The 13,669-nt window shown below is 50.7% G+C and overlaps 4 non-coding genes across 4 annotated transcripts; all 4 read left to right on the top strand.

Moving 5' to 3' along the window:
* The first annotated feature begins 7,609 nt into the window (after nucleotides 1-7,609).
* On the top strand, nucleotides 7,610-7,681 carry trnae-cuc (transfer RNA glutamic acid (anticodon CUC)). Its single transcript has one exon. It is a non-coding gene; the product is annotated as a tRNA-Glu (tRNA).
* A 1,947-nt stretch (nucleotides 7,682-9,628) lies between these two features.
* Nucleotides 9,629-9,700, top strand: trnae-cuc (transfer RNA glutamic acid (anticodon CUC)). Its single transcript has one exon. It is a non-coding gene; the product is annotated as a tRNA-Glu (tRNA).
* Nucleotides 9,701-10,974: 1,274 nt separating this feature from the next.
* trnae-cuc (transfer RNA glutamic acid (anticodon CUC)) lies at nucleotides 10,975-11,046 on the top strand. The gene has a single exon. It is a non-coding gene; the product is annotated as a tRNA-Glu (tRNA).
* Nucleotides 11,047-12,321: 1,275 nt separating this feature from the next.
* On the top strand, nucleotides 12,322-12,393 carry trnae-cuc (transfer RNA glutamic acid (anticodon CUC)). The gene has a single exon. It is a non-coding gene; the product is annotated as a tRNA-Glu (tRNA).
* Nucleotides 12,394-13,669: the final 1,276 nt, after the last annotated feature.

Raw genomic sequence — 13,669 nt, 5'->3', positions numbered from 1 at the left:
AGCCTAGCCCTAGCCCCTGAACTTAATCCTATCTCCTTCTTTTCAGACGTGGCTGAAAACGGTGTCCCTGGTGGTCTAGTGGCTAGGATTCGGCGCTCTCACCGCCGCTGCCCGGGTTCGATTCCCGCTCAGGGAAGCGTGTGCTTTCTTGCACACCAAGTCCACTACAAGACTCTGGAAGCCCCCCACCCACACGCTGTGTAGGTTAAAGGAATGTAAAGCGTCCTCCTTCTGCTACTTCCTTTTTTGCCAAACTTCTAAACGACACGTTGCTGCCTCATTCACCACCTCCACACACCCACACCAGCGTGGCTTTATGCTTTCAAATCTGCAAGTCTTTTAGGGAGGCAAGATGATGTTTGAGAAATTTGAATGGAACAGTGTAAATGATCCGTCACTGCCTTCAGCAGATTGCACTCTGGCATGCCAGCGCATCTGCAGGCAGGCACCTGGCCATGATATCCCGCAGTGGCGCGAGGGAAAAGAAAAGTCTTCTTCGAGCCGGATTTGAACCCGTGACCTAAGGATCGCCTTATTAACAACTACAGTCCTCTGCACTACCAACTGAGCTATCAAAGGTGCTAGCCTAAAGAGTTGGACTGAAAACTGACAAGTGCATTTAGGACAGACTCGGATGCTCTCCTATGATTGTAGAACGAGTACATCTGGCAAAAGCCTAGCCCTAGCCCCTGAACTTAATCCTATCTCCTTCCTTTCAGACGTGGCTGAAAACGGTGTCCCTGGTGGTCTAGTGGCTAGGATTCGGCGCTCTCACCGCCGCGGCCCGGGTTTGATTCCCGGTCAGGGAAGCGTGTGCTTTCTTGCACACCAAGTCCACTACAAGACTCTGGAAGCCCCCCACCCACACGCTGTGTAGGTTAAAGGAATGTAAAGCGTCCTCCTTCTGCTACTTCCTTTTTTGCCAAACTTCTAAACGACACGTTGCTGCCTCATTCACCACCTCCACACACCCACACCAGCGTGGCTTTATGCTTTCAAATCTGCAAGTCTTTTAGGGAGGCAAGATGATGTTTGAGAAATTTGAATGGAACAGTGTAAATGATCCGTCACTGCCTTCAGCAGATTGCACTCTGGCATGCCAGCGCATCTGCAGGCAGGCACCTGGCCATGATATCCCGCAGTGGCGCGAGGGAAAAGAAAAGTCTTCTTCGAGCCGGATTTGAACCCGCGACCTAAGGATCGCCTTATCAACAACTACAGTCCTCTGCTCTACCAACTGAGCTATCAAAGGTGCTAGCCTAAAGAGTTGGACTGAAAACTGACAAGTGCATTTAGGACAGACTCGGATGCTCTCCTATGATTGTAGAACGAGTACATCTGGCAAAAGCCTAGCCCTAGCCCCTGAACTTAATCCTATCTCCTTCCTTTCAGACGTGGCTGAAAACGGTGTCCCTGGTGGTCTAGTGGCTAGGATTCGGCGCTCTCACCGCCGCGGCCCGGGTTCGATTCCCGCTCAGGGAAGCGTGTGCTTTCTTGCACACCAAGTCCACTACAAGACTCTGGAAGCCCCCCACCCACACGCTGTGTAGGTTAAAGGAATGTAAAGCGTCCTCCTTCTGCTACTTCCTTTTTTGCCAAACTTCTAAACGACACGTTGCTGCCTCATTCACCACCTCCACACACCCACACCAGCGTGGCTTTATGCTTTCAAATCTGCAAGTCTTTTAGGGAGGCAAGATGATGTTTGAGAAATTTGAATGGAACAGTGTAAATGATCCGTCACTGCCTTCAGCAGATTGCACTCTGGCATGCCAGCGCATCTGCAGGCAGGCACCTGGCCATGATATCCCGCAGTGGCGCGAGGGAAAAGAAAAGTCTTCTTCGAGCCGGATTTGAACCCGCAACCTAAGGATCGCCTTATTAACAACTACAGTCCTCTGCACTACCAACTGAGCTATCAAAGGTGCTAGCCTAAAGAGTTGGACTGAAAACTGACAAGTGCATTTAGGACAGACTCGGATGCTCTCCTATGATTGTAGAACGAGTACATCTGGCAAAAGCCTAGCCCTAGCCCCTGAACTTAATCCTATCTCCTTCCTTTCAGACGTGGCTGAAAACGGTGTCCCTGGTGGTCTAGTGGCTAGGATTCGGCGCTCTCACCGCCGCGGCCCGGGTTCGATTCCCGCTCAGGGAAGCGTGTGCTTTCTTGCACACCAAGTCCACTACAAGACTCTGGAAGCCCCCCACCCACACGCTGTGTAGGTTAAAGGAATGTAAAGCGTCCTCCTTCTGCTACTTCCTTTTTTGCCAAACTTCTAAACGACACGTTGCTGCCTCATTCACCACCTCCACACACCCACACCAGCGTGGCTTTATGCTTTCAAATCTGCAAGTCTTTTAGGGAGGCAAGATGATGTTTGAGAAATTTGAATGGAACAGTGTAAATGATCCGTCACTGCCTTCAGCAGATTGCACTCTGGCATGCCAGCGCATCTGCAGGCAGGCACCTGGCCATGATATCCCGCAGTGGCGCGAGGGAAAAGAAAAGTCTTCTTCGAGCCGGATTTGAACCCGCGACCTAAGGATCGCCTTATTAACAACTACAGTCCTCTGCTCTACCAACTGAGCTATCAAAGGTGCTAGCCTAAAGAGTTGGACTGAAAACTGACAAGTGCATTTAGGACAGACTCGGATGCTCTCCTATGATTGTAGAACGAGTACATCTGGCAAAAGCCTAGCCCTAGCCCCTGAACTTAATCCTATCTCCTTCCTTTCAGACGTGGCTGAAAACGGTGTCCCTGGTGGTCTAGTGGCTAGGATTCGGCGCTCTCACCGCCGCGGCCCGGGTTCGATTCCCGCTCAGGGAAGCGTGTGCTTTCTTGCACACCAAGTCCACTACAAGACTCTGGAAGCCCCCCACCCACACGCTGTGTAGGTTAAAGGAATGTAAAGCGTCCTCCTTCTGCTACTTCCTTTTTTGCCAAACTTCTAAACGACACGTTGCTGCCTCATTCACCACCTCCACACACCCACACCAGCGTGGCTTTATGCTTTCAAATCTGCAAGTCTTTTAGGGAGGCAAGATGATGTTTGAGAAATTTGAATGGAACAGTGTAAATGATCCGTCACTGCCTTCAGCAGATTGCACTCTGGCATGCCAGCGCATCTGCAGGCAGGCACCTGGCCATGATATCCCGCAGTGGCGCGAGGGAAAAGAAAAGTCTTCTTCGAGCCGGATTTGAACCCGCGACCTAAGGATCGCCTTATTAACAACTACAGTCCTCTGCACTACCAACTGAGCTATCAAAGGTGCTAGCCTAAAGAGTTGGACTGAAAACTGACAAGTGCATTTAGGACAGACTCGGATGCTCTCCTATGATTGTAGAACGAGTACATCTGGCAAAAGCCTAGCCCTAGCCCCTGAACTTAATCCTATCTCCTTCCTTTCAGACGTGGCTGAAAACGGTGTCCCTGGTGGTCTAGTGGCTAGGATTCGGCGCTCTCAACTACAGTCCTCTGCACTACCAACTGAGCTATCAAAGGTGCTAGCCTAGTGTAAATGATTCGGCGCTCTCACCGCCGCGGCCCGGGTTCGATTCCCGCTCAGGGAAGCGTGTGCTTTCTTGCACACCAAGTCCACTACAAGACTCTGGAAGCCCCCCACCCACATGCTGTGTAGGTTAAAGGAATGTAAAGCGTCCTCCTTCTGCTACTTCCTTTTTTGCCAAACTTCTAAACGACACGTTGCTGCCTCATTCACCACCTCCACACACCCACACCAGCGTGGCTTTATGCTTTCAAATCTGCAAGTCTTTTAGGGAGGCAAGATAATGTTTGAGAAATTTGAATGGAACAGTGTAAATGATCCGTCACTGCCTTCAGCAGATTGCACTCTGGCATGCCAGCGCATCTGCAGGCAGGCACCTGGCCATGATATCCCGCAGTGGCGCGAGGGAAAAGAAAAGTCTTCTTCGAGCCGGATTTGAACCCGCGACCTAAGGATCGCCTTATTAACAACTACAGTCCTCTGCTCTACCAACTGAGCTATCAAAGGTGCTAGCCTAAAGAGTTGGACTGAAAACTGACAAGTGCATTTAGGACAGACTCGGATGCTCTCCTATGATTGTAGAACGAGTACATCTGGCAAAAGCCTAGCCCTAGCCCCTGAACTTAATCCTATCTCCTTCCTTTCAGACGGGGCTGAAAACGGTGTCCCTGGTGGTCTAGTGGCTAGGATTCGGCGCTCTCACTGCCGCGGCCCGGGTTCGATTCCCGGTCAGGGAAGCGTGTGCTTTCTTGCACACCAAGTCCACTACAAGACTCTGGAAGCCCCCCACCCACATGCTGTGTAGGTTAAAGGAATGTAAAGCGTCCTCCTTCTGCTACTTCCTTTTTTGCCAAACTTCTAAACGACACGTTGCTGCCTCATTCACCACCTCCACACACCCACACCAGCGTGGCTTTATGCTTTCAAGTCTGCAAGTCTTTTAGGGAGGCAAGATAAAGTTTGAGAAATTTGAATGGAACAGTGTAAATGATCCGTCACTGCCTTCAGCATATTGCACTCTGGCATGCCAGCGCATCTGCAGGCAGGCACCTGGCCATGATATCCGGCAGTGGCGCGAGGGAAAAGAGAAGTCTTCTTCGAGCCGGATTTGAACCCGCGACCTAAGGATCGCCTTATTAACAACTACAGTCCTCTGCTCTACCAACTGAGCTATCAAAGGTGCTAGCCTAAAGAGTTGGACTGAAAACTGACAAGTGCATTTAGGACAGACTCGGATGCTCTCCTATGATTGTAGAACGAGTACATCTGGCAAAAGCCTAGCCCTAGCCCCTGAACTTAATCCTATCTCCTTCCTTTCAGACGTGGCTGAAAACGGTGTCCCTGGTGGTCTAGTGGCTAGGATTCGGCGCTCTCACCGCCGCGGCCCTGGTTCGATTCCTGGTCAGGGAAGCGTGTGCTTTCTTGCACACCAAGTCCACTACAAGACTCTGGAAGCCCCCCACCCACATGCTGTGTAGGTTAAAGGAATGTAAAGCGTCCTCCTTCTGCTACTTCCTTTTTTGCCAAACTTCTAAACGACACGTTGCTGCCTCATTCACCACCTCCACACACCCACACCAGCGTGGCTTTATGCTTTCAAATCTGCAAGTCTTTTAGGGAGGCAAGATAATGTTTGAGAAATTTGAATGGAACAGTGTAAATGATCCGTCACTGCCTTCAGCAGATTGCACTCTGGCATGCCAGCGCATCTGCAGGCAGGCACCTGGCCATGATATCCCGCAGTGGCGCGAGGGAAAAGAAAAGTCTTCTTCGAGCCGGATTTGAACCCGCGACCTAAGGATCGCCTTATTAACAACTACAGTCCTCTGCACTACCAACTGAGCTATCAAAGGTGCTAGCCTAAAGAGTTGGACTGAAAACTGACAAGTGCATTTAGGACAGACTCGGATGCTCTCCTATGATTGTAGAACGAGTACATCTGGCAAAAGCCTAGCCCTAGCCCCTGAACTTAATCCTATCTCCTTCCTTTCAGACGTGGCTGAAAACGGTGTCCCTGGTGGTCTAGTGGCTAGGATTCGGCGCTCTCAACTACAGTCCTCTGCACTACCAACTGAGCTATCAAAGGTGCTAGCCTAGTGTAAATGATTCGGCGCTCTCACCGCCGCGGCCCGGGTTCGATTCCCGCTCAGGGAAGCGTGTGCTTTCTTGCACACCAAGTCCACTACAAGACTCTGGAAGCCCCCCACCCACACGCTGTGTAGGTTAAAGGAATGTAAAGCGTCCTCCTTCTGCTACTTCCTTTTTTGCCAAACTTCTAAACGACACGTTGCTGCCTCATTCACCACCTCCACACACCCACACCAGCGTGGCTTTATGCTTTCAAATCTGCAAGTCTTTTAGGGAGGCAAGATGATGTTTGAGAAATTTGAATGGAACAGTGTAAATGATCCGTCACTGCCTTCAGCAGATTGCACTCTGGCATGCCAGCGCATCTGCAGGCAGGCACCTGGCCATGATATCCCGCAGTGGCGCGAGGGAAAAGAAAAGTCTTCTTCGAGCCAGATTTGAACCCGCGACCTAAGGATCGCCTTATTAACAACTACAGTCCTCTGCTCTACCAACTGAGCTATCAAAGGTGCTAGCCTAAAGAGTTGGACTGAAAACTGACAAGTGCATTTAGGACAGACTCGGATGCTCTCCTATGATTGTAGAACGAGTACATCTGGCAAAAGCCTAGCCCTAGCCCCTGAACTTAATCCTATCTCCTTCCTTTCAGACGTGGCTGAAAACGGTGTCCCTGGTGGTCTAGTGGCTAGGATTCGGCGCTCTCACCGCCGCGGCCCGGGTTCGATTCCCGCTCAGGGAAGCGTGTGCTTTCTTGCACACCAAGTCCACTACAAGACTCTGGAAGCCCCCCACCCACACGCTGTGTAGGTTAAAGGAATGTAAAGCGTCCTCCTTCTGCTACTTCCTTTTTTGCCAAACTTCTAAACGACACGTTGCTGCCTCATTCACCACCTCCACACACCCACACCAGCGTGGCTTTATGCTTTCAAATCTGCAAGTCTTTTAGGGAGGCAAGATGATGTTTGAGAAATTTGAATGGAACAGTGTAAATGATCCGTCACTGCCTTCAGCAGATTGCACTCTGGCATGCCAGCGCATCTGCAGGCAGGCACCTGGCCATGATATCCCGCAGTGGCGCGAGGGAAAAGAAAAGTCTTCTTCGAGCCGGATTTGAACGCGCGACCTAAGGATCGCCTTATTAACAACTACAGTCCTCTGCACTACCAACTGAGCTATCAAAGGTGCTAGCCTAAAGAGTTGGACTGAAAACTGACAAGTGCATTTAGGACAGACTCGGATGCTCTCCTATGATTGTAGAACGAGTACATCTGGCAAAAGCCTAGCCCTAGCCCCTGAACTTAATCCTATCTCCTTCCTTTCAGACGTGGCTGAAAACGGTGTCCCTGGTGGTCTAGTGGCTAGGATTTGGCGCTCTCACCGCCGCGGCCCGGGTTCGATTCCCGCTCAGGGAAGCGTGTGCTTTCTTGCACACCAAGTCCACTACAAGACTCTGGAAGCCCCCCACCCACACGCTGTGTAGGTTAAAGGAATGTAAAGCGTCCTCCTTCTGCTACTTCCTTTTTTGCCAAACTTCTAAACGACACGTTGCTGCCTCATTCACCACCTCCACACACCCACACCAGCGTGGCTTTATGCTTTCAAATCTGCAAGTCTTTTAGGGAGGCAAGATGATGTTTGAGAAATTTGAATGGAACAGTGTAAATGATCCGTCACTGCCTTCAGCAGATTGCACTCTGGCATGCCAGCGCATCTGCAGGCAGGCACCTGGCCATGATATCCCGCAGTGGCGCGAGGGAAAAGAAAAGTCTTCTTCGAGCCAGATTTGAACCCGCGACCTAAGGATCGCCTTATTAACAACTACAGTCCTCTGCACTACCAACTGAGCTATCAAAGGTGCTAGCCTAAAGAGTTGGACTGAAAACTGACAAGTGCATTTAGGACAGACTCGGATGCTCTCCTATGATTGTAGAACGAGTACATCTGGCAAAAGCCTAGCCCTAGCCCCTGAACTTAATCCTATCTCCTTCCTTTCAGACGTGGCTGAAAACGGTGTCCCTGGTGGTCTAGTGGCTAGGATTCGGCGCTCTCACCGCCGCGGCCCGGGTTCGATTCCCGGTCAGGGAAGCGTGTGCTTTCTTGCACACCAAGTCCACTACAAGACTCTGGAAGCCCCCCACCCACATGCTGTGTAGGTTAAAGGAATGTAAAGCGTCCTCCTTCTGCTACTTCCTTTTTTGCCAAACTTCTAAACGACACGTTGCTGCCTCATTCACCACCTCCACACACCCACACCAGCGTGGCTTTATGCTTTCAAGTCTGCAAGTCTTTTAGGGAGGCAAGATAATGTTTGAGAAATTTGAATGGAACAGTGTAAATGATCCGTCACTGCCTTCAGCAGATTGCACTCTGGCATGCCAGCGCATCTGCAGGCAGGCACCTGGCCATGATATCCCGCAGTGGCGCGAGGGAAAAGAAAAGTCTTCTTCGAGCCGGATTTGAACCCGCGACCTAAGGATCGCCTTATTAACAACTACAGTCCTCTGCACTACCAACTGAGCTATCAAAGGTGCTAGCCTAAAGAGTTGGACTGAAAACTGACAAGTGCATTCAGGACAGACTCGGATGCTCTCCTATGATTGTAGAACGAGTACATCTGGCAAAAGCCTAGCCCTAGCCCCTGAACTTAATCCTATCTCCTTCCTTTCAGACGTGGCTGAAAACGGTGTCCCTGGTGGTCTAGTGGCTAGGATTCGGCGCTCTCACCGCCGCGGCCCGGGTTCGATTCCCGCTCAGGGAAGCGTGTGCTTTCTTGCACACCAAGTCCACTACAAGACTCTGGAAGCCCCCCACCCACATGCTGTGTAGGTTAAAGGAATGTAAAGCGTCCTCCTTCTGCTACTTCCTTTTTTGCCAAACTTCTAAACGACACGTTGCTGCCTCATTCACCACCTCCACACACCCACACCAGCGTGGCTTTATGCTTTCAAATCTGCAAGTCTTTTAGGGAGGCAAGATGATGTTTGAGAAATTTGAATGGAACAGTGTAAATGATCCGTCACTGCCTTCAGCAGATTGCACTCTGGCATGCCAGCGCATCTGCAGGCAGGCACCTGGCCATGATATCCCGCAGTGGCGCGAGGGAAAAGAAAAGTCTTCTTCGAGCCGGATTTGAACGCGCGACCTAAGGATCGCCTTATTAACAACTACAGTCCTCTGCACTACCAACTGAGCTATCAAAGGTGCTAGCCTAAAGAGTTGGACTGAAAACTGACAAGTGCATTTAGGACAGACTCGGATGCTCTCCTATGATTGTAGAACGAGTACATCTGGCAAAAGCCTAGCCCTAGCCCCTGAACTTAATCCTATCTCCTTCCTTTCAGACGTGGCTGAAAACGGTGTCCCTGGTGGTCTAGTGGCTAGGATTTGGCGCTCTCACCGCCGCGGCCCGGGTTCGATTCCCGCTCAGGGAAGCGTGTGCTTTCTTGCACACCAAGTCCACTACAAGACTCTGGAAGCCCCCCACCCACACGCTGTGTAGGTTAAAGGAATGTAAAGCGTCCTCCTTCTGCTACTTCCTTTTTTGCCAAACTTCTAAACGACACGTTGCTGCCTCATTCACCACCTCCACACACCCACACCAGCGTGGCTTTATGCTTTCAAATCTGCAAGTCTTTTAGGGAGGCAAGATGATGTTTGAGAAATTTGAATGGAACAGTGTAAATGATCCGTCACTGCCTTCAGCAGATTGCACTCTGGCATGCCAGCGCATCTGCAGGCAGGCACCTGGCCATGATATCCCGCAGTGGCGCGAGGGAAAAGAAAAGTCTTCTTCGAGCCAGATTTGAACCCGCGACCTAAGGATCGCCTTATTAACAACTACAGTCCTCTGCACTACCAACTGAGCTATCAAAGGTGCTAGCCTAAAGAGTTGGACTGAAAACTGACAAGTGCATTTAGGACAGACTCGGATGCTCTCCTATGATTGTAGAACGAGTACATCTGGCAAAAGCCTAGCCCTAGCCCCTGAACTTAATCCTATCTCCTTCCTTTCAGACGTGGCTGAAAACGGTGTCCCTGGTGGTCTAGTGGCTAGGATTCGGCGCTCTCACCGCCGCGGCCCGGGTTCGATTCCCGGTCAGGGAAGCGTGTGCTTTCTTGCACACCAAGTCCACTACAAGACTCTGGAAGCCCCCCACCCACATGCTGTGTAGGTTAAAGGAATGTAAAGCGTCCTCCTTCTGCTACTTCCTTTTTTGCCAAACTTCTAAACGACACGTTGCTGCCTCATTCACCACCTCCACACACCCACACCAGCGTGGCTTTATGCTTTCAAGTCTGCAAGTCTTTTAGGGAGGCAAGATAATGTTTGAGAAATTTGAATGGAACAGTGTAAATGATCCGTCACTGCCTTCAGCAGATTGCACTCTGGCATGCCAGCGCATCTGCAGGCAGGCACCTGGCCATGATATCCCGCAGTGGCGCGAGGGAAAAGAAAAGTCTTCTTCGAGCCGGATTTGAACCCGCGACCTAAGGATCGCCTTATTAACAACTACAGTCCTCTGCACTACCAACTGAGCTATCAAAGGTGCTAGCCTAAAGAGTTGGACTGAAAACTGACAAGTGCATTCAGGACAGACTCGGATGCTCTCCTATGATTGTAGAACGAGTACATCTGGCAAAAGCCTAGCCCTAGCCCCTGAACTTAATCCTATCTCCTTCCTTTCAGACGTGGCTGAAAACGGTGTCCCTGGTGGTCTAGTGGCTAGGATTCGGCGCTCTCACCGCCGCGGCCCGGGTTCGATTCCCGCTCAGGGAAGCGTGTGCTTTCTTGCACACCAAGTCCACTACAAGACTCTGGAAGCCCCCCACCCACATGCTGTGTAGGTTAAAGGAATGTAAAGCGTCCTCCTTCTGCTACTTCCTTTTTTGCCAAACTTCTAAACGACACGTTGCTGCCTCATTCACCACCTCCACACACCCACACCAGCGTGGCTTTATGCTTTCAAGTCTGCAAGTCTTTTAGGGAGGCAAGATAATGTTTGAGAAATTTGAATGGAACAGTGTAAATGATCCGTCACTGCCTTCAGCAGATTGCACTCTGGCATGCCAGCGCATCTGCAGGCAGGCACCTGGCCATGATATCCCGCAGTGGCGCGAGGGAAAAGAAAAGTCTTCTTCGAGCCGGATTTGAACCCGCGACCTAAGGATCGCCTTATTAACAACTACAGTCCTCTGCACTACCAACTGAGCTATCAAAGGTGCTAGCCTAAAGAGTTGGACTGAAAACTGACAAGTGCATTCAGGACAGACTCGGATGCTCTCCTATGATTGTAGAACGAGTACATCTGGCAAAAGCCTAGCCCTAGCCCCTGAACTTAATCCTATCTCCTTCCTTTCAGACGTGGCTGAAAACGGTGTCCCTGGTGGTCTAGTGGCTAGGATTCGGCGCTCTCACCGCCGCGGCCCGGGTTCGATTCCCGGTCAGGGAAGCGTGTGCTTTCTTGCACACCAAGTCCACTACAAGACTCTGGAAGCCCCCCACCCACACGCTGTGTAGGTTAAAGGAATGTAAAGCGTTCTCCTTCTGCTACTTCCTTTTTTGCCAAACTTCTAAACGACACGTTGCTGCCTCATTCACCACCTCCACACACCCACACCAGCGTGGCTTTATGCTTTCAAATCTGCAAGTCTTTTAGGGAGGCAAGATAATGTTTGAGAAATTTGAATGGAACAGTGTAAATGATCCGTCACTGCCTTCAGCATATTGCACTCTGGCATGCCAGCGCATCTGCAGGCAGGCACCTGGCCATGATATCCGGCAGTGGCGCGAGGGAAAAGAGAAGTCTTCTTCGAGCCGGATTTGAACCCGCGACCTAAGGATCGCCTTATTAACAACTACAGTCCTCTGCTCTACCAACTGAGCTATCAAAGGTGCTAGCCTAAAGAGTTGGACTGAAACCTGACAAGTGCATTTAGGACAGACTTGGATGCTCTCCTATGATTGTAGAACGAGTACATCTGGCAAAAGCCTAGCCCTAGCCCCTGAACTTAATCCTATCTCCTTCCTTTCAGACGTGGCTGAAAACGGTGTCCCTGGTGGTCTAGTGGCTAGGATTAGGCGCTCTCACCGCCGCGGCCCGGGTTCGATTCCCGGTCAGGGAAGTGTGTGCTTTCTTGCACACCAAGTCCACTACAAGACTCTGGAAGCCCCCCCACCCACACGCTGTGTAGGTTAAAGGAATGTAAAGCGTCCTCCTTCTGCTACTTCCTTTTTTGCCAAACTTCTAAACGACACGTTGCTGCCTCATTCACCACCTCCACACACCCACACCAGCGTGGCTTTATGCTTTCAAATCTGCAAGTCTTTTAGGGAGGCAAGATGATGTTTGAGAAATTTGAATGGAACAGTGTAAATGATCCGTCACTGCCTTCAGCAGATTGCACTCTGGCATGCCAGCGCATCTGCAGGCAGGCACCTGGCCATGATATCCCGCAGTGGCGCGAGGGAAAAGAAAAGTCTTCTTCGAGCCGGATTTGAACCCGCGACCTAAGGATCGCCTTATTAACAACTACAGTCCTCTGCACTACCAACTGAGCTATCAAAGGTGCTAGCCTAAAGAGTTGGACTGAAAACTGACAAGTGCATTTAGGACAGACTCGGATGCTCTCCTATGATTGTAGAACGAGTACATCTGGCAAAAGCCTAGCCCTAGCCCCTGAACTTAATCCTATCTCCTTCCTTTCAGACGTGGCTGAAAACGGTGTCCCTGGTGGTCTAGTGGCTAGGATTCGGCGCTCTCACCGCCGCGGCCCGGGTTCGATTCCCGGTCAGGGAAGCGTGTGCTTTCTTGCACACCAAGTCCACTACAAGACTCTGGAAGCCCCCCACCCACATGCTGTGTAGGTTAAAGGAATGTAAAGCGTCCTCCTTCTGCTACTTCCTTTTTTGCCAAACTTCTAAACGACACGTTGCTGCCTCATTCACCACCTCCACACACCCACACCAGCGTGGCTTTATGCTTTCAAATCTGCAAGTCTTTTAGGGAGGCAAGATAATGTTTGAGAAATTTGAATGGAACAGTGTAAATGATCCGTCACTGCCTTCAGCATATTGCACTCTGGCATGCCAGCGCATCTGCAGGCAGGCACCTGGCCATGATATCCGGCAGTGGCGCGAGGGAAAAGAAAAGTCTTCTTCGAGCCGGATTTGAACCCGCGACCTAAGGATCGCCTTATTAACAACTACAGTCCTCTGCACTACCAACTGAGCTATCAAAGGTGCTAGCCTAAAGAGTTGGACTGAAAACTGACAAGTGCATTTAGGACAGACTCGGATGCTCTCCTATGATTGTAGAACGAGTACATCTGGCAAAAGCCTAGCCCTAGCCCCTGAACTTAATCCTATCTCCTTCCTTTCAGACGTGGCTGAAAACGGTGTCCCTGGTGGTCTAGTGGCTAGGATTAGGCGCTCTCACCGCCGCGGCCCGGGTTCGATTCCCGGTCAGGGAAGTGTGTGCTTTCTTGCACACCAAGTCCACTACAAGACTCTGGAAGCCCCCCCACCCACACGCTGTGTAGGTTAAAGGAATGTAAAGCGTCCTCCTTCTGCTACTTCCTTTTTTGCCAAACTTCTAAACGACACGTTGCTGCCTCATTCACCACCTCCACACACCCACACCAGCGTGGCTTTATGCTTTCAAGTCTGCAAGTCTTTTAGGGAGGCAAGATAATGTTTGAGAAATTTGAATGGAACAGTGTAAATGATCCGTCACTGCCTTCAGCAGATTGCACTCTGGCATGCCAGCGCATCTGCAGGCAGGCACCTGGCCATGATATCCCGCAGTGGCGCGAGGGAAAAGAAAAGTCTTCTTCGAGCCGGATTTGAACCCGCGACCTAAGGATCGCCTTATTAACAACTACAGTCCTCTGCTCTACCAACTGAGCTATCAAAGGTGCTAGCCTAAAGAGTTGGACTGAAAACTGACAAGTGCATTTAGGACAGACTCGGATGCTCTCCTATGATTGTAGAACGAGTACATCTGGCAAAAGCCTAGCCCTAGCCCCTGAACTTAATCCTATCTCCTTCCTTTCAGACGTGGCTGAAAATGGTGT

Source organism: Hoplias malabaricus, unplaced genomic scaffold (genome assembly GCF_029633855.1).
Source record: "Hoplias malabaricus isolate fHopMal1 unplaced genomic scaffold, fHopMal1.hap1 scaffold_54, whole genome shotgun sequence".
NCBI classification, from domain to species: Eukaryota; Metazoa; Chordata; class Actinopteri; order Characiformes; family Erythrinidae; genus Hoplias; species Hoplias malabaricus.
Note: the sequence above shows the minus strand (reverse complement) of the source record. Positions and strands in the feature narration are given on the sequence as shown.